Genomic DNA, 18,770 nt, shown 5'->3' with positions numbered 1-18,770 from the left:
ATGAGATGATAGAGATTTGCAAGTGGGTCTCCATTCTCCCTAAACGTATTTCCCTCCCCCTTCCCACAAAAAAGCACCTTCAGTTGGAGGAGGAGGGAATTGAGATTGGCAGCCTGGTGCCCAGGAAGGAGGAGAGGGTAGTTTTCTGATGCAAATGCCATCTAAGCAGCTGTCTGCCCCACAAAGGGAAATATACAGGTGCTTGTGTTTTCCCTAATGTGACAAAAGGCATCTTTGGAGTGTGGATTTGTATGCAGTAGTATTACTATCCATAGAATGACCTCATTCAAAACCACAAACTGTAGTCAACACACCCATTCCTTTTCAGTATCACACCACCTTTCCCCCAGGGTCACTATTTATCTGATGATCTGCCTTTCCATGCAGATAAATAGGTGATGTGTTGCCCGCTGCTAGCATGGAGGAAATTTTTGATTATACACCAACTTCTGTTGTTAATAATAAAAGAAGTATACTGCATTATTCCTAGTTCTCCATCCTAACATTTCACAATGAAGTGGTATTTCTGGGCAGAAAGAAGCATAATAATAATAATAATAATAATAATAATAATTTATTATTTGTACCCCGCCCATCTGGCTGGGTCTCCCCAGCCACTCTGGGCGGCTTCCATCAAACATTAAAATACATTTAAAATATCACAGTTTAAAAACTTCCCTAAACAGGGCTGCCTTTAGGAATTTTCTGAATGTCAGGTAGTTGTTTATTCCCTTGACTTCTGATGGGAGGGCGTTCCACAGGGCGGGCGCCACTACCGAGAAGGCCCTCTGCCTGGTTCCCTGTAGTTTTGCTTCTCGCAGTGAGGGAACCGACAGAAGGCCCTCGGCGCTGGATCTCAGTGTCCGGGCTGAATGATGGGGGTGGAGACGCTCCTTCAGGTATACAGGACCGAGGCCGTTTAGGGCTTTAAAGGTCAGCACCAACACTTTGAATTGTGCTCGGAAACGTACTGGGAGCCAATGTAGATCTCTCAGGACCGGTGTTATGTGGTCCCGGCGGCCCCTCCCAGTCACCAGTCTAGCTGCCGCATTCTGGATTAATTGCAGTTTCCGGGTCACCTTCAAAGGAAGCCCCACATAGAGCGCATTGCAGTAGTCCAAGCGGGAGATAACTAGAGCATGTACCACTCTGGCGAGACAGTCCGCGGGCAGGTAGGGTCTCAGCCTGCGTACCAGATGGAGCTGGTAGACAGCCGCCCTGGACACGGAATGAACCTGTGCCTCCATGGACAGCTGTGAGTCCAAAATGATAGACTTCTTCCTCTAGCTTCTGCTTTATTACTGCTTTGGACCCAAATAGGCAGGTTGTCCTTGCAAAGCAAAGAAGCTGCAAGTGAAACACAAGAGGAACATGCCATCAAGTCACTTGCGCAGATGGGATATCTGTCGCTGGAGGAGCAGCCACCTAGAGCAGACAACAAAGTCCACAGTGAAGTTGCCTAGCTCAGAATATTTGTTTGTTTGTGGCCTGTAGGGAACAATCCTTTAAAGATGCTGATAGAGTCATACCTTGGATCTTGAACGCCTTGGCTCCTGAACAAATCGACGCCTGAACGATTGAAACCTGGAAGTGAGTGTTCCAGTTTTCAAACATTCTTTTGGAAGCTGAACGTCCAACAGGGCTTCAGTGGCTTCTGATTGGCTGCAGGAGCTTCCTGCAGCCAATCAGAAGCTGTGGTTTGGTTTCCCAACGTTTTGGAAGTCGAGCGGACTTCCAGAATGGATTCCGTTTGACTTCCAAGGTGTGACTGTATTACATGCCCCAGAGATGTATCTATCCTTAGTTCAGTTCTTGGACCAGCCACTCTCATCCGGACCTACCTTGCAGGATTGTTGTGAGGATCAAAGGCGGGGGGAATATCTTATATGGTACCCTGAGTTCTTAGGGGAAGGGTGGGATAAGAATGAAATGGGTGAATAAACTCTATGAGCCAGGAGAGAACTCTGGGATATTCTTTCTCCCAAAAGTTGATAAATAAAAAACAAGTTCTTGAATCAAGAGGATATTTCACCCTTCACAGCCCTATTATTAGGCAGAGTGAGGAAGCCAATGCTGAGACTTGCAGCTTACACTACACTCCTTCAACCAGCCTGCTGACCTTAGGAGACTGCTATCCCTAAAGTTAGCAAGATTCAGCTATCACTGCAATCACCTCTTATGTGGAATGGGGGGTGAGGAGATGCAAGATTTTCCTTTGCCTCAGGCGGCAAACAGTATTGGGCTGCCCTGCAGCTGACCACCATTTGATTCAGTGGCTTAATTCTAAATGTGGAGCGATAAGGGAAAGATATCTCAAATGTGACACAGGATTGTCCTAACTGCTTTAAACCAGACCTTTCTGGTAGAAGGTATGTCAGGATTACTGAATGAGGTTTGCCTGAGCAAGGACAGCATCTATGAAAAGGACACTCCCTGATTGTGTGCGGTGCCTGGGGTGGGTGGAACAAGTTTTTCTTCTTGCCCATGTTGCAATATGGGAGGAGAGAGCACAAATGACAAGGCGGCAGGCACTGAAGTTCCATAGGTCAGAAGAACATTGGAGAGGCTGCTTTTCTGTCTTCCCTACCAGGTAAGGTTGGTTTCCTTTACCTGCTTTCGTTTTTTCCCATTAAGAAAATTTAACTTGATTCTCATCCTGTGCTCATAGAAGACACTGTATTTTGCATGTGCACTTTGGAGTAGTCTATTGATTTTAGGCTGTTTGCATTACTTACTGAACTAAGGTTTTGGGACATTTTGCCTTGCAGCATAGGTTCTTCACCTTTTAGGGGGAGAAAGATGATGTCTCACTTGTGGATTAAGACTTCACCCAGAGACAAATCTACAGGAGGAGTAAAAGTTAGGGCTTGCCAGATTTACATAGGAAAATAAGCATATGCATGATGGTGAAATTTGCATTGACTTTATGTGCCCGAGTTCCTCTGTAGTGGTTTTCCTGGTTTATTCGGCCTTAGCTGGAGAATCAGGAGGAACTAAACGTTTCCTCTTTTGCTACACAAAATTAGTCAATTTGCTTAGCCAATGCTGGCTAATCTGTCCATGTATGTTATATAGTGGTGGAGGTGAGTGAGGCCAAATCACAACAGGCAAAACCAGATTCTTTTGTATGTGCTAGGTTGATATATACTCTCTCAAGGCAAGTCTCCTGAAGACAATTTAAATCAGGGTATTTGGAGCAACCCCATGGCAGAAATATTTTGTCTTCCATGTAAAAATCCCCTTGCCTCCAATAACCTTTTCACAGTCTTTATCTCCTACCCCTTCCAAATCCTTATCAGTCCTGTTGATATACCAGGAATGTGCATTGTGTGGCCTTTGGAAACAGGTTTAAATACTAATACATCTACATTTCCTCCTGGCAAGAGCTGCATCACGACTGAAGAATGTCTTCCATTTTAAAAGGTGGGTGACTTTTGCTTTGCATCTATACTGAGAATACTTCTGTTAACAAAGAAGAAGTTACATGAGGCTGGGTGAGGCGGTTGCCTCAGGCGGCACCTCTCAAGGAGCATTATCCTATTCCGTTGCCCAGCTTTGCTGTTGGTCTTCCCGGCCTCTAGGGGCAGAGAGGGACTAGTGGCAAAGCTCCACGGAATGCCTCCCCTCCTACTGAGTCAGCAAGAAGGCTTCCACCACCTGGTAGTGTGGTGGGGCTTTGCACCGGCTTCTCCTGAAAGGAGATGCAAAACCCCTTGGCCGGTGGGAGGGAGGAGATCTGGAATGGATTTCCCCCACCACCTAGCAGGGGAGACTGCTCCCCCATCATGTGGGCAGCAGCAGGGCGTTTCACCTCAAGCGTTGGAACCCCTTGGGCCGCCCTGAGAAGTTAACATAATAAAAACTCTCTCATATCACCAGCACCTGTTTTCACTTGTGCAGCATTCTGCAAGTCCAATTGCTATGTTCTGCATCCACTGTCTGAGTCACTGAATACCTGTTGCTGTGAACCACTTTGTGGGAAATGCTTTCAGGCTTCCCATGGGCAACTGACTGGTCACTGTGATGAGTCACTGCACTGGATGGGCCTTTAGCTTGATCCAGCAGGGCTTTCTCATGTTCTTATGGACAAAATGCTGATGTTTGGCATTCTGATACGCACCTGATCACTGCATCTCAACAGAGCAGAAAGTGTCATGAATAGCAGTTACGATACTGAAGTTCTCAAATACTCAGTATCGTATCTGAGTTGCCCCTGTAGTTTCTAATCTTGGGAGATGAGTGTGTAATGCCATTCATAAACTAAAACAGGCTATTTTCTGGCAAGACTAATATGCCCAGGTGGTCTGCCCTTTGTTTCCTCTTGGCTTCCTGAAGGCTCAAGGCTGACATTCCTTTTTCCATATTCCTTTTCACTTCTGTTTTGAGGCCATCAGAGATAGCCATCTACTTGATTATAGATCCTCTGTGAAAAATCCAGACAGTAGAATTAGTATCTTGTAAAATGTACAGCTAATTTCTTGCTTGTTTTTCCTACTGGTACACTATCAAGGGTTAGCCAACATGGTGCCCGCCAGATGATGTGAACTCCAGTTCCCATCAGGCCCAGTCAGAATGGCCCATGGCCAGTGGTGATGGAAGGTGTTGTTCAGAACATCTGGAGGACGCTAGTAACTACACCTGAACTATCCACTAAAGCAAGGATGGAAACTTGTTGCTCTCCAGATATTGTTGGACTACAGCTCCCATCATCTCTGACCATTGGCCATACTGGCCCAAACACCCAATAGCATCTGGTGAGCTATAGGCTCCCCATCTTTGTAACAAAGCATGGATGACCAAGTTGTGGCATATGCAACAGTGGTTTGTGGCATTCCTAGACTGAAGGCTGAAGGGCCTTTGCTAAAGTGCCTATAGCAGAGAAGCAGACCTGCAAAGCCTATGGACTTGGCATGTGGCACACTTGGTAAAAGCAAGGATGGCTACCACTGCAATAGTGTTTGGAAGTTTTCTTGGCTGGGGAATGCAAACGAAGTTGATGGATCTTTGACTGCACTTTGTAAATGTCACAGCATCCCTGCTTCCTGTTTCTCTGTTTTCTTTCATCTCATAACCATTAGTGTTTGGGAGAGACGAGAAGGAAAAGGAAAAGGAAAAAAGCAAGAAAGAGGGTGAGAAGAAAGACAAGAAAAAGAAAAAGGAGAAAAAGCTAAGAAAAAGGATGCTGATTTAGAAGTGGCTTTTCTTACAGCTGGCAGGCGTGTCTCCACCCAATGCACATTTACTTGCTTGGTTCCCTTCAAGTGAAGTCCCTCAACTGAAGCTGTCATCTGTTCATGAGTTGTCTTCTGCGAATGTCTCAAATGCACACGTCTCAGCTTAACTCTAAAGTCCAATGTAAGCTGGTTTCAGGGAAAACACATCAAACTACAGAATAGATACAGACTGTGGTGATAGTCAGGGTGCACATGGCTTCAAACATCAGTGGTGAGAGAGTACTGGAATCAGAGTAAATGGTTATGCACACACACCCTCAGCCTCTTTCCTTCGTTGACAGATGATTCCTCAGTTCAACACCCTGAAAGCCTTTGAGTAGTTTTCAAGTAAGTTTTACTTAGAGTGGACCCAATGAAAGTAATGGACCTAACTTAGTCATGTTCATTAATTTCAGTGGGTCTGCTATGAATAAAATTTAGTTTACTACTACTCTTTAAAACCATTCCAAATGCCCCACAGAATGATGGTCATTGGCTAGCTTTGTATATCCTGATGCATAAACATCCAAAAATCAATACAGTAAACACAATCCAATTTTATGAAGTAGCATGGAAATCTTTAATAGCTCGTTCACTGTCTGTGCCATATGAAATCATCACATCGGAGCTACTGCAAGCTCGTTTCTTCTGCTCAGATGGCAGAACTATTTATCACTCTGAGGCGGCAGCTGCTCCTGTAAAGCTGCATTGATCCAATTAATTGCATGCCGTTGCAGTTTGTGAGAATTTGTCCTACAATGGGAGTTCAAATTATAGGTGATGTCAGTGGCTGCAAAGGACCGACCACATTCTACCAACACATCCTCCACGAGGAATACATTTACGCAGATCAGGAAATTCATTTATTTGTGTAACACTTGAAAAAGATATATACAGTAGTTGCTTCACTTTTATATTCTCTGTGCCAATGTGAGTCTAGGTGGCAAGAAGAAAGATATAGGAATGTGCAGGGTAGTGAAAGTTTGGAATAAAGGCCTATGACTGGAGGCTATGAAAGAAGCTTAAAACCCAGGATCTTTTACAGACACTGGCTCAGATTGTGCATCTTGGTAAACCACTGTTGAGAAGAAGTGTTTATCTAACTGTGAGGCTCCCACACAGTGGGTCTGCAAGACATGACATGCCACAATCACTATTTGGCTATGATTCATCTCACTTGTTTTCTGAAGACCTTTGAAAGCAATGCAGTTCAGTTGACTTGTTTCCTCCCTGCTCTGTATGTGAGTCAACCTGGGCCCAGCTTGGATAACTAAAGGGAAATTTTTAATCAGGAAAATGCCTACAGAACTCAGCATTTAATAGGGAGATAGAAAGACGCTGTTGTGAAATGCAGGGAAAAACCAGCTGGATGGGTGTGTAGCATCTTTCAAAGGGCACATGATGAGTGAGCTTTTAAGCTAGAATGAGAGTGCAGTGTTTTTTTTTTTTTAACCTTTAGAATCCACTTTCATGTTCCCACATCACAGCATAGAAGTCCATGACTGGCACAAAGTGCATCAACGTGCATTGAAGTCAAGATGCTAATTCGGCCCCAGGTGCCTTCTTTCAGTTACCTTCTCATCCTGCAAGATGCAGAAGGCTTTGTTCATTTATGTAAGCTAAATGTCGAGGATTCAAAATCTTAAAAGATTCCCACCCATTTATCTGCCACATTAAAAAATAATAATCCCCAAATTTGCCATATGTCTTGTGATGGTAGGGATGGATGGATCTGTCAATTTAGGTTCTCTGGTTTTTCATTTTTCCCATTTTGACTGCATCCACCCAGTCCATGACGCTGTATAGCTTTCAGCATAGGCTGAAAATGCATCTCTTTACACTGACCTTTGACAGCTGAGGAATGTTGTTTTTATGACCTGCCTGAAAAGTATTAATTTCTGTACAGCGGGACCTCGGGTTACAGACGTTTCGGGTTACAGACGCTTTGGGTTACAAACTCCGCTAACCAGGAAGTGGTTGCTCCAGGTTAAGAACTTTGCCCCAGGATAAGAACACAAATAGCGCGCCAGTGGCGCAGTGGCAGCGGGAGGCCCCATTAGCGAAAGCACGCCTCAGGTTAAGAACCGTTTCAGGTTAAGAACGGCCCTCTGGAATGAATTAAGTTATTAACCCGAGGTACCACTGTATGGCTGTTTCGGGTTGGTGGTTTTTAAATGGTTGCTTTTGTTTAAATTTATGTTGTTGTTGTTGTTGTGACCTTATGGGGAAGGGTGGGTAAGAAATTGAAGTAACAAATATACTGACTAGCTGCAGCTCTCCATGAGTCTTTCCCAGGCCTATCTAGAGATACTTGGATTGAATCTGATACCTTCTACATACAAAGCTGGGGTTTCCCCCCTAAGTAAGGGGGATGGTTGTGGCTCAGAGGCAGAGCAGACGTTTTGTATGCCAAAGGCTGCAGATCCGATCTGTGGCATGTCCAGGGTAGGGTTGGGAGAGACCCCTGTCTCAAACTCTGAAGAGCTGCTGCAAGTCAGGGTAGATGATGCAAGCCAGGTGGACCAATGGTATGTTCCTGTGACTGCCAAGTTCTGTGTTCTGTACCACCATTAGACTAATCGCTTGGTTTTTGTTCCCTAGCATGATGGGAAAGATGACGACAGCAGCAGCAGCAGCTCAGACAGCGATTCTGAAAAGGTAATTAGATGCTTGGTAGACTGAATGGGAAGGGGTTCAGCTGCTGGCAGGTAGGTAGGGATGTTGATTATTATTATTATTATTATTATTATTATTATTATTATTATTATTATTTCCCGTATTTTAGTGGACAACAGTTTCCCCTCCACCTTTTATCCAAGCTAAAGAAAGAGCCACTTTCTAAATAAATGTTTGCCTTTCAGTAAGCCTGCTGGAAAGCTAATTGGCAGCCCTTTCTGTATTCACTGCCAATGTACTAGCAGCAGACACAGTCTAGTCCTTCACAGAGGTGGTAAACCTTTGTCTGGGCTGTACCACTTCAGACTTCAGTTGGGGACTTTCATATTGGCACTCCGTGGTATCAACAACCATCCATCTCCTTGACATGCCAGTTTATGCTGTGGGGATTTCATTGCATGGAGAATAATACAATCACATGACACCCACCGGCAGTCTTAAGTGGTACGAAACAAATGAAGGTTTTAGTACCCCTGTGAGAAGTATTGGAATATTTATATTCCACCTTAAGATTGGATGATCGTTAAGGCGGCTTACAGTAGACTGCAATAACATATGGACATTTACAAGCCTGAAACCCACACCACACCACAGAGCTGCCTTTAGTCCTGTTGCCAATGGATGGTCAGTCGGCAGGTGATTCCTTTGAAGTCCCAGTGCAACTGGCGGCTGAAGCTGAATGTGTTTTTTCTAGCAGGGAAGCCAGTAAGCAGCTTCCTATAATTGCTCCTTCTTTGGCTGGTGGATGGGCAGCCAGACTTCCCTCCTTCTTGCTATCATCACCCTGTATTTGCACTCTCTGGGCAGATACAGTGAGAAACTGTATGGTCTTAGGCAAAAAAGCACTTGCGTCTCTGAAGAAAACAGAAACAATGGCAGCGAGGATGAAAACTGTCCCTGAGAAAAGATATCCCTGCTTGAACAGGCAGAAGCCCCTGCTTTTTGGAATGTGGTTATCATAATGAAAGACGAAAGAGGGGTGGGGGATCATGAAATGTTCCTTGGCTCCAAATTACATTCTCTCTTCTTGTATGCCGCAGGCTCACAGTGGTGACAAGAAGAAAAAGAAGGAAAAGGATTAAATTTGGGGCAGCCAACAACTACCGGTAGCAGAGGACATGAGCCGAGTTGCCGTAGAATGTCTTCAGGGCATTCGGAAAGGAAGGAAGAAGTGTCTGGGTTTAATGCATGTAAAACGAAGTGTATCTGTTTTGTTTTCCATTAAAACATAATACTCTGTTTAATGCTCCCTTCATAAGCAATCTGCTTCTAGCGTAAGATTACCAGATTTTTTTCAATGAATCCCGGGACACTTTTCAACTTTAATGGATTTTGTATAGGGACTGATTTGTAAATCTCGGGACTGTCCCCGGGGAACGGGGACATCTGGTAACCTTATTCTAGGCTTAGTGAAAGGTGATAATAACTAGCGGTAAATACCATTGTGGTAGGATTCACATTGTGGAATAATACCCTGTTGCAGGAAGGATGGCATAATCAGCGCTATAAAAGTGAGGTAGCAGTGCCACCAGCTGGTGCTACATAACTGCTGCAGCTATACTCTAAATCTTATCTAATGGATGGATGCTTTGTGAAGCCTTTTTCAGCATGACAGTGAGCAATGGAAAACGAAAATGCATTAAACATGCACGCTAGGCTTCTGGCACTGGTTAAGTAATTACGGAACATGGTCCAATCATGCAGTGGGACTTTCCCACCTCCCCTGTCCCCGTCTCCTACCCCACAGTCCCTAAATCTGCTCTGGAAGGTTGGGGGGAACCCCAGAACAGAAGACAAGAGAGGACACAGCTTTTGCATATGCTAACGGTTATTGGCACATGTAGAAACAATTACTGGATCCCAGGCAAGTCAGGATTCTCTCCCCACCCGCCGCATGAAGAAAATATATGTATTCTCGTAAGGTCCCGTCTCATGCTCATCAAACATTTAGCCAGACACATCTGAACATTCCTGCTGAGTTTTTTCTTAACTAATGACTACTATGGGTATGTACTTGTAAATTATTATTTTTTTAAAAAAAAATTGCTTCACAAAGTGGGGAGGGGGAGGGGATACTGGAAAAGACCTGTGCAGGAGCTGCAAATTAGAAGCTACTATATTTAGTCCTAAATGTTGATCAAGTGTTCAGATGAAGTTGTTTGATCCCTAACAAAGCAGAGAAGATGTTAGGGGTCTCAGAGCTCATCAAAAAGTAATGTGGGAGCGAGAGGGGAAATAACGTAGGAGGTATCTGAAATCACAGAACTGGAGAGTTGGAAAGGGAGCCCGAAAGTAATCTAGTCCAACCCCCTGCAATGCAGGAATCTCAACTAGATCATGGATGACAGGTGGCCATCCAACCTCTGCTTAAAAACCTTCCAGGAAGAAGAGTCCACTATCTTCTAAGGGAGACTCTTCTAGTGTCAAAGAGGTCTTACTGTTAAAAAGTTATTCCTGATGTTTAGTTGGAATCTCTTGCAACTTGAATCCATTTTACATAAATGAAGCACGTCTATCATGTAGAAGAGGGGAAGGTGTTTTGTTGTGGGTTCCTCTGATTCCACATGTGGAGACTCCTAGACATGGATCACCTAAGTTCCAGTTCCTACTGAAAGACAATTTGTGCTTTTAGGTATAGATTCGTTTATCATATTTATATCCTGCCTTTCCCCCCTGCAATGGGATTGGAATGAGCAAGATGACCTTCAAGTCCCTTGCAACTTAATGGCTCTATGGCTCTGGGGTCTGGACAGCAGAACTATTCAAGTCAGGGGTAGCCAATGATGGACTCTCATCAGCCCCAGCCAGCAAGGTCATGGATGATGGGAGTTGGAGTCCAGCAATCTCAGGAGGTCACCATACTGGCTAACCCCAGCTTAACCTACCAAAGGAGCCTGGTTTTTTTGTTATTTAAATTGGCCACATATAGGTGATTGGTTGCTGTATAACCTGGCTGTATAACTTAACACCCTTTCCAGGGTTCTAGCCAACCAGCCAATCCCTTTACTAGGACTGAAAAACACCCACATGTATTTCATTACCCCCTTTGACACACAACCTTGCAGAAAATAATCAGTATATAAACCAAATGCCTGTTATATAAGGCATCGAAGGGTGGAGCAGAGAAAGCAAGAGAGCCAGTAATGATTACTTAAGAGATATCTTGTTTACATGCATCCACTCATATTTATATAACCATGTCATCACACACAGGTTTCCTTTAGGAGTCCCTGAACAGAACATCTGAACAACAACCATAGCAGCATCTTACTTAATTATAAGACATACTCAGGCGAGCTCACGCATAGAGGAATAATTACAGGATCTCTATGTGTCAGGCACTGTCTGAAAAACAAAGTCTATATTGTTGGTCTGCGTCTATGTGTGCATGTCCTGAAAATCGAAACTCTAAAAACCATTTCAAATAACACATGGGTAGCAATGTTGTGACTGTATTCTAATGGATTTCTGTTCTGAACACTTGGAGTAATGTTACGGTAGGGCACCCTTATGGAAGGGAAGATATCTGTGGTTTTGGCATTTGGATAGCTGCAGCTCGTTGTGAAATGGGATTAATAGTAGCAGCAACAGAAGCACGTGAGCCTATTTCGTTTGTAGCAATTGCAATCAGCGTGTATAAAATTTGTGAGCTGGCCAGAAGGGTAAGCTCTTATGAGGAAGAAGAATCAGAGAGATTCTAGCGGCTGGCATCCTTGGATATTCTAAAGCCCATGGCCCTAGCAAGAGGGTCCAGCACTGATTGCCAGAAACCCCCTTTCCTGTAATTGGGACACCTCCTTGCCAGCTTTCCTCCAGTCCTCAAAGTAATTTTCTGTATGATGTAGAGAGAGCCAGACAGATATATATATATATATATATATATATATATATATATATATATATATATATATATATATATATATAAAATTAAATGCAACTATGCTTTGCTATTTCAAGGGATTGAAAGGGCACATGGTCAGAGGCAAGGGTTTGAACCAAAGGACAAGGAGAGGGGAAAAGAAGACCTCAAAGAAAGCGTATGGCTTCCTTCAAAGTCTCATGGGGAGTATAGTTTGTTATGAGTGCTGAGAATTGCAATCTCTGTGAGGGGTGAACTACAATTCCCAGGATTCTTTGGGAGAAGTCATGTGCTTCAAATGGATGGTGTGTGAATGTGACCAAAGCCACTTGGGAAAGCAGGATGATCCAGAAAGTGCTGAACTGCAAGCCAGATCAACCTGACCTGACTGTCATATCTTTGCTGAATCAGTCGTTGCCTGCACTTGCGCGATGCACATAATGATTAGAAACTATGGTGATGGTTTTCATGCCAGAAGCGAGTTCTCACAGCTCTAATGCTAAAAATACAAAACAATCAAAATCCACTTTTGCTAGCAACATGTTTTTGATATCTTGATTTCCCCCACCTTTTAATTGGCAAGGTTACCTGCAAGTGTTCATCTTCCAAAATTTACCTGCAAGTGTTCCTCTTCCAAAATTTATCAGATCTGTAGAAACATTTCTATTTTTGTGAAAAGGCAGCATGGTTTTCCCCATGTTGGTGCATCAATTTCATTCTTTCCCAAAAAGGTTTCATTTTTCTACAATCGGAACCTGGTTTTTAAATCCACATGAAGGTACATGTTGGGAAAAGCCCACAGGGTGGGTTGCAGGTCTCTAGGCTTGACCAAAGTGCTTTGGAAGGACGTAGAACTCCAACACAAAATTAAAAGATGCCTGCTTCTTGGGAGAAAAGCAATGACAAACCTAGTCCATATAGCTAAAGTTATGGTTTTCCTGGTAGTGATGTATGGAAGTGAGAGCTGGACCATAAAGAAGGCTGATTGCCGAAGAATTGATGCTTTTGAATTATGGTGCTGGAGGAGACTCCTGAGAGTCCCATGGTCTGTAAAAAGATCAAACATACCTGTCCTTAAAGAAATCAGTCCTGAGTGCTCACTGGAAGGACAGATTCTGAAGCTGAGACTCCAATACTTTGGCCACCTCATGAGAAGAGAAGACTCCCTGGAAAAAGACCCTGATGTTGGGAAAGATGGAGGGCACAAGGAGAAGGGGATGACAGAGGACGAGATGCTTGGACAGTGTTCTCGAAGCTACTAACATGAGTCTGACCGAACTGCGGGAGGCAGTGGAAGACAGGAGTGCCTGGTGTGCTCTGGTCCATGGGGTCATGAAGAGTTGGACAGGACTAAACAACAACAACAACAACAACAACAACAACAACAGAACTCCATAAATGTTTTGTTCTTCCCTTGCTGAGATGGTAGGCTTTGCTGTGACATAACTTGAAAGCTCCTGTTATGTAGAAGCCTCCTGTGTGCAAAAGCTGTTGTTCAGACTCCCTGTGATTGCTGAATCATTAAAACAAGTATGATTCACTCAGTGCCTTAAGTACATGACAGTGATGGTGGTGAGAACCCCACAGATTACATATTTGTCCCAATTTAAGAGCTGGTTAGCATTTCTGTCTACAGTGAGTTCTTCTAAATAGCAGTCCACCCACCTGCAGGCATTGGAAAGATGAGAATTTTGCACAGATTGAGTCTCATCAACAATTCCCAACAATTCCCTCATGTTTTGGTTCCTCTCCCACAAGTGGCGAAACATCCAGGGCAAGGCTAGATGTGTCACTTAATCCTAAATATTTTATTCTAAGCCAGGACTGCACATGCTTACGTAGAAGTACCTTCTACTGAATTCAATGGGACTTCCTTGCAGGCAGGGTGGATAAAAATCAATGATAATTAAAAAAAAAAAAACCAACGGGAAAAAAATCAGATTTTTAAAATTTTAAATCAATTTTTTTAAAAATAATAATAATTGGATTTTTAAAATAAAATGCTTTAGGAGGAAAAATCTTTCTAAAGATAGTTTTCTATTTAAGTTATATTATAGTCCAAAGGCTATTCATCAGGAAATAAGGATTTGTTTCAAGTTTAAAACTCAGTCTAAGTTCTCTTTTTAAAAAAATTGTTTAACCACATCAGTTAACAAACATGGTACATATGCTATAATGTTAATCTTTTAGTTAAATAAATTGTTTAATTGTTATTAAGGAAATGATTGTTTTTCTGCTTCCAATAAAGTACAGCAGAAAAATTGTCCAAATATAAACAGTTAACTTATTAAACATCACAATAATTTCGTAATTGTCTGTCTATGTATTTCTAATAGTATAACCAAATCAGTAATTTTTGATATAACTGTAAATACTACTTATTATTCCCAAAAATGAAACCTTCATCTGGTTGTAAATATTAAGATTATACCAGCAAGAATGAGTCTTTCTTTAAAAAAAAAATGATTTAAATCAAGTGTTACTGACTAGTGATTTAAATCCATCCTGCTTCCAGGTATGTGTGCTGCTGAGAACTGCAGCTTTAGTTTCATTTTGTTGCAAGAACTCTGGGACTTAAGATGTCATTGCAACAAGCAGACTAGAAGCATACAGACTCCTGTAAAGAGAATCAAAGCCATTGATTTGTTATCAGATTCCAAGAGATAGCCCTAAGGTGCTTTAGAAGAAGAAGAAGGGTTTGGATTTGATATCCCACTTTTCACTACCCGAAGGAGTCTCAAAGCGGCTAACATTCTCCTTTCCCTTCCTCCCCCACAACCAACACTCTGTGAGGTGAGTGGGGCTGAGAGACTTCAGAGAAGTGTGACTAGCCCAAGGTCACCCAGCAGCTGCATGTGGAGGAGTGGAGACGCGAACCCGGTTCCCCAGATAACGAGTCTACCGCTCTTAACCACTACACCACACTGGCTTTCAACCAGATTCTTTCTCTCTCAATCTCAAATCTATTGGGGAGGCGAGGCAACCATATTGACTCTCGGATGAGTACTCCTTTGCATACTGGTGCAATGGAGACAAAACAGTAATAGATTTGTTTCTTAACATGCGTGCCTAATAAACTTGTTTAAAATTCCAACGTTGCATGAGGGAAGCATCTACTGTATAGAGATCCTTTCGCATTTCATTAGAAGGTATCATATTCTGTATTCTGTTGTTCAGTCAAGCACCAGTTACGGCCAAATCACTCTCTGCAATACAGTGGTACCTTGGGTTACAGACGCTTCAGGTTACAGACTCTGCTAACCCAGAAGCAATACCTCGGGTTAAGAATTTTACCTCAGGATGAGAACAGAAATTGTGCGGCGGCGACGCGGTGGCAGCGGGAGGCCCAATTAGCTAAAGTGATACCTCAGGTGAAGAACAGTTTCAGGTTAAGAACAGACCTCCAGAATGAATTAAGTTCTTAACCCGAGGTACCATTGTACTAGAATATATTCCCCAATGAGCCCCAGTTCATATTAACACATACTGTTGCTAGCTTTGGCAGTGTTGCTTGATTTCAAATAGGATTGCCAACTTTTGAATCAGCTGCTGCTGTCCCTTGATACCAGTGTTTTGATCTGTGGTTTCAGATCGTGGTTTATTCTCAAACCAGGGTTTAAACAAACCAGAGTTCCCAAAGTTCAAACATCACAAAGCCACAGCTTGTTTGAAACCAGTCAGTGAAGCTTATAATATCCATCTTGGGGTGTGAAACACGAAATAAGGGGAGAAGGAGCATGTCAGGCTCCCTCATGTAGTTGGAAACCATGCCTTCCAATCACAACTGAAAACAAACTTTGTGTGCAGCAGAAAAATAAAGCAATGGCAGTTTCAATTTGGACAATGACAGACTGAGAGCTGGAGCTGTCTGAAGGAGGGATGCAACTATTGCTAATGGGGAATCCAAAACAGGATTAGCATTTATTCTGTCTGCTGTAAGTCTTCTTGGTCTCAATATGCTATGCTGGCATATTTGAAAATAACTAGAAATTACAAATACACCATAAATCTTCACTGGTTTTGTTTTTTTTATTGCAAGGAAACAGAGCAATAAGTGGCACGCCTCTCGAATTTCTTACTAGCAAGGGAAGTGGGGCATCCCACTCCCTTAAAAAAAACTTTTAAAAAAAGATGTTGAGTATTGTTAAAATAATTAAATAAGTTAGGAGTGATTACGTATACTTTGTGGATTAATAATGTTATTAATTAGTTATATAACACAACAATCAATATGCATGGCCCTCTACAGAACAAGCAAAATCAACCAACCAACCAACCAAAAAAAGACAGGCTGTTAACCTCACAATATCAGGCATGGATGGGGAAACCTTTGGCTGGACTCCAAATCCCATCAGTCCCAGTCAGCATGGCAAATGGAGAGGGTTGTTGGGAGCTGCAGTTCTGCAACATCCGGAGGGCACCAAGTTCCCCTCCCTGAGATATCTGCTTACTTTACTGCCTAAGCACACCAGCCCCCCCTTGGTAGCATTTCACAACTTAAAATGCATTTATTCCATGATCTGCATGACGACGTAATGCGTAGAGAGGTTGTTTCCATGGCAATCCGCTATCCCAGTTTTCTTCTTTGAAATTACCCCCGATAACTTCTTTGTGAGGGTGGGGTGGGGAGTCATGTGTAACTTTGAATGCTAAGGGGAAGGATACATAAGACTGTGTACGATTAGAAAACTTTGCATCAAAAGACATTGCTGAACTGTGGGAAATTCGTGTTATGCCCAAGGGAATGAAGGCAGCTCTTGATTTCCTATACTGAAGACCATTTTGAAAGCCTTGCTTTGGAATGGAGTCCATGGTCTGAGAAAGCATTTCCTGTGATGGCTTCTCTGTGGCTGTGGTAACATGCAAACTGGCTCTAAGCTCAGCGATCAATGTGTGTGAATGTTTTTCTGAGACTCCCTGATATCGTGCCAATCCCAGCAGTAGCCATCTGACTGCCTCTGCCCTCTTTCACCAGTGCTGCTGAATATAATGGTGTTATGAAAGGTGCCCAAGCCCCGCCCGTCACTCAGCTGATATGCTTTGTCAGGGAAAAGAATGGTGAGCCTCCCTGAGAGCTTCCCATAATCATCTGTGAGATTCCCATAGGCTGAGAGAACAGGATGCTGAGCTGGAGGGCCCTTTGACACTTCTTATATTCTTATGTAATGGCTGCTTGGTGTTCCTTAATGAATGTCTGTGAGTGTTAAAAGATGGGTTCTTAGTACCTAAATCTCTCTGAGTATTTCCTGAGGCCCCTGAACAGAATGAAGGTGGGTGTGTCTGTGAAAAGGAACAAAAGAGAAATTATGCCTTGAGACTCAAGCCTGGAGCTGTAAGCAAAATGCACCTGGAGATCTGGTGTGGGGCAGTGAAAATGCTGTTTTGGGCTTGTTTAGTTTGTCTCCATCCATGCTCTACAAGCGTATTTGTAAAGAAACTCAAATATTCAAAAATATCATGTCTCCAGTGTTCTCTGCTCCAAAGGGAACCAAACCCAGGTAAGCAGTACCACCGCTCATGTTCACACAGATTCCTCCTTTTCCACCTCACCCATCCATGGCTTGTACTTACAAGTCCCTTGACACTAGTCGATTCTATCCACACATGGCATTCAGCAACTGCAGACCAACACAACTTGCACCCCAAATGGAAAGCAGGAAAGTGCATCATGTGCAGAGCCAATAATTCAATGAAGTTTGTGAAACCTGACATTATATCATCAAGTACCGTAATTAAGAAAGTAGAAGACTTTCCCCCCCAAAAAACATGTGCCCATTTTAGAGATGGAAATGTAACATTTAAGCTTGAAAGATGTAAACGAAGATTCTTATTTAAAAAACAAACAAACTCTAAACTCTACAGTTTTATTGCATTCTGAATTCAAGATGGTAGATTCTCCTCACCCTCTCAACTTTGGCAAGAGAGTGGGACCACCTACCTGCCAATCACCTTATGTTCTAATCACATTGGATGACTGAACTTTAACAGCTGACAAAGGAGGTCCCCGTAACTGCCCATCAGGGCCTGCAGCAACTTCCTCTGAATGCTCCTTTAACTGGAGCATTTTTTCTTTCTTTCCAAAGCAGAACTCTCTAGTGCCACCCATCTTCAAGCACTGACAACCAGCTGATTGTTGGTGCTTGCAATTTGCACTTTAATCTGCTGACTGTTTGGGGCTTCAAAGCATCTTCTAATCCTGCCCCCCTTTGGCCCAGCCCTGTGTTTACGTGTCCCAGGGTTGTGCCTTGGCCCAAATGGTCTGGTGGGCCAAATGGGGAGGCCTGGGGACCTAAACAGGCCTATGGATTGGCCATTCCACTCCTGTGATGGGGGACAAACAGCAGGGGAACTGAATTATCCCGATGGCTCACAAGTTACCAGATACATGTTATTTAGTGCATTTCTATTCTGGCCATTTGTGCAAACATTCAAGGCAGTGTTCTTTCCTCAATGTCCATTTTAGCCTCCTCAGAACAACCCTATGAAATTGTTTGGGTCACAAGGGGAGGGCTGCCCCGTGGCCACCCAAGTAAACCTGACAGCCACCCAGTAAATTATGCCACCATTGTCCCCTACTGCTGCGTTGCCCACGCCACACCCAAAAGGCCACTTCCACCAGGTTCTTCCATGGGGCCTGCTCCCTATAAGTAAGGGAACAGCTCACCTACCAGCTGCTACGCCTTTCCCTGGCACTTTGGTTTTTCCGAGAAAACTTGCCTGGGATTGCTCGCGCTGCTCATTTCATGAGCAATCATTTCAGATCCGGAACATTTTGTACTGTACTCTGCATGCAAATACTTTCCGGGAGCGTCATTTCACAGCATAACGACGAAAAGGCAACGCCGAGCTAAAGGGCCATAGGTTGACTAAAGGCTGCCTGCGAATACATGCAGAGCTGACCCAGGCGACTTGGCCTCTTGCAATGCATCAACAGCGCTTCGCAAGCAATCGCCACTTCTTCCTCCCCCTGGTTGGGGATGAGAGCTATGGGGACTTCAAAACAGATCGCAGCCCCCAGAAAA

At 43.5% G+C, this 18,770-nt stretch overlaps 2 long non-coding RNA genes across 2 annotated transcripts; both read left to right on the top strand.

Annotated features, from left to right (window-relative positions):
* Positions 1-2,269: 2,269 nt before the first annotated feature.
* On the top strand, positions 2,270-5,112 carry LOC117041485. The gene is made up of 3 exons (XR_004425982.1): positions 2,270-2,590; positions 3,385-3,423; positions 5,079-5,112. It is a non-coding gene; the product is annotated as an uncharacterized LOC117041485 (long non-coding RNA).
* Positions 5,113-6,652: 1,540 nt separating this feature from the next.
* On the top strand, positions 6,653-9,138 carry LOC117041484. Its single transcript, XR_004425981.1, has 3 exons — positions 6,653-6,769; positions 7,815-7,871; positions 8,930-9,138. It is a non-coding gene; the product is annotated as an uncharacterized LOC117041484 (long non-coding RNA).
* The last annotated feature ends 9,632 nt before the right edge of the window (positions 9,139-18,770 follow it).

The sequence above is a fragment of the Lacerta agilis genome, chromosome 2 (genome assembly GCF_009819535.1).
Source record: "Lacerta agilis isolate rLacAgi1 chromosome 2, rLacAgi1.pri, whole genome shotgun sequence".
Taxonomy (NCBI): domain Eukaryota; kingdom Metazoa; phylum Chordata; class Lepidosauria; order Squamata; family Lacertidae; genus Lacerta; species Lacerta agilis.
This window is presented reverse-complemented; position numbering and strand designations above follow the sequence as displayed.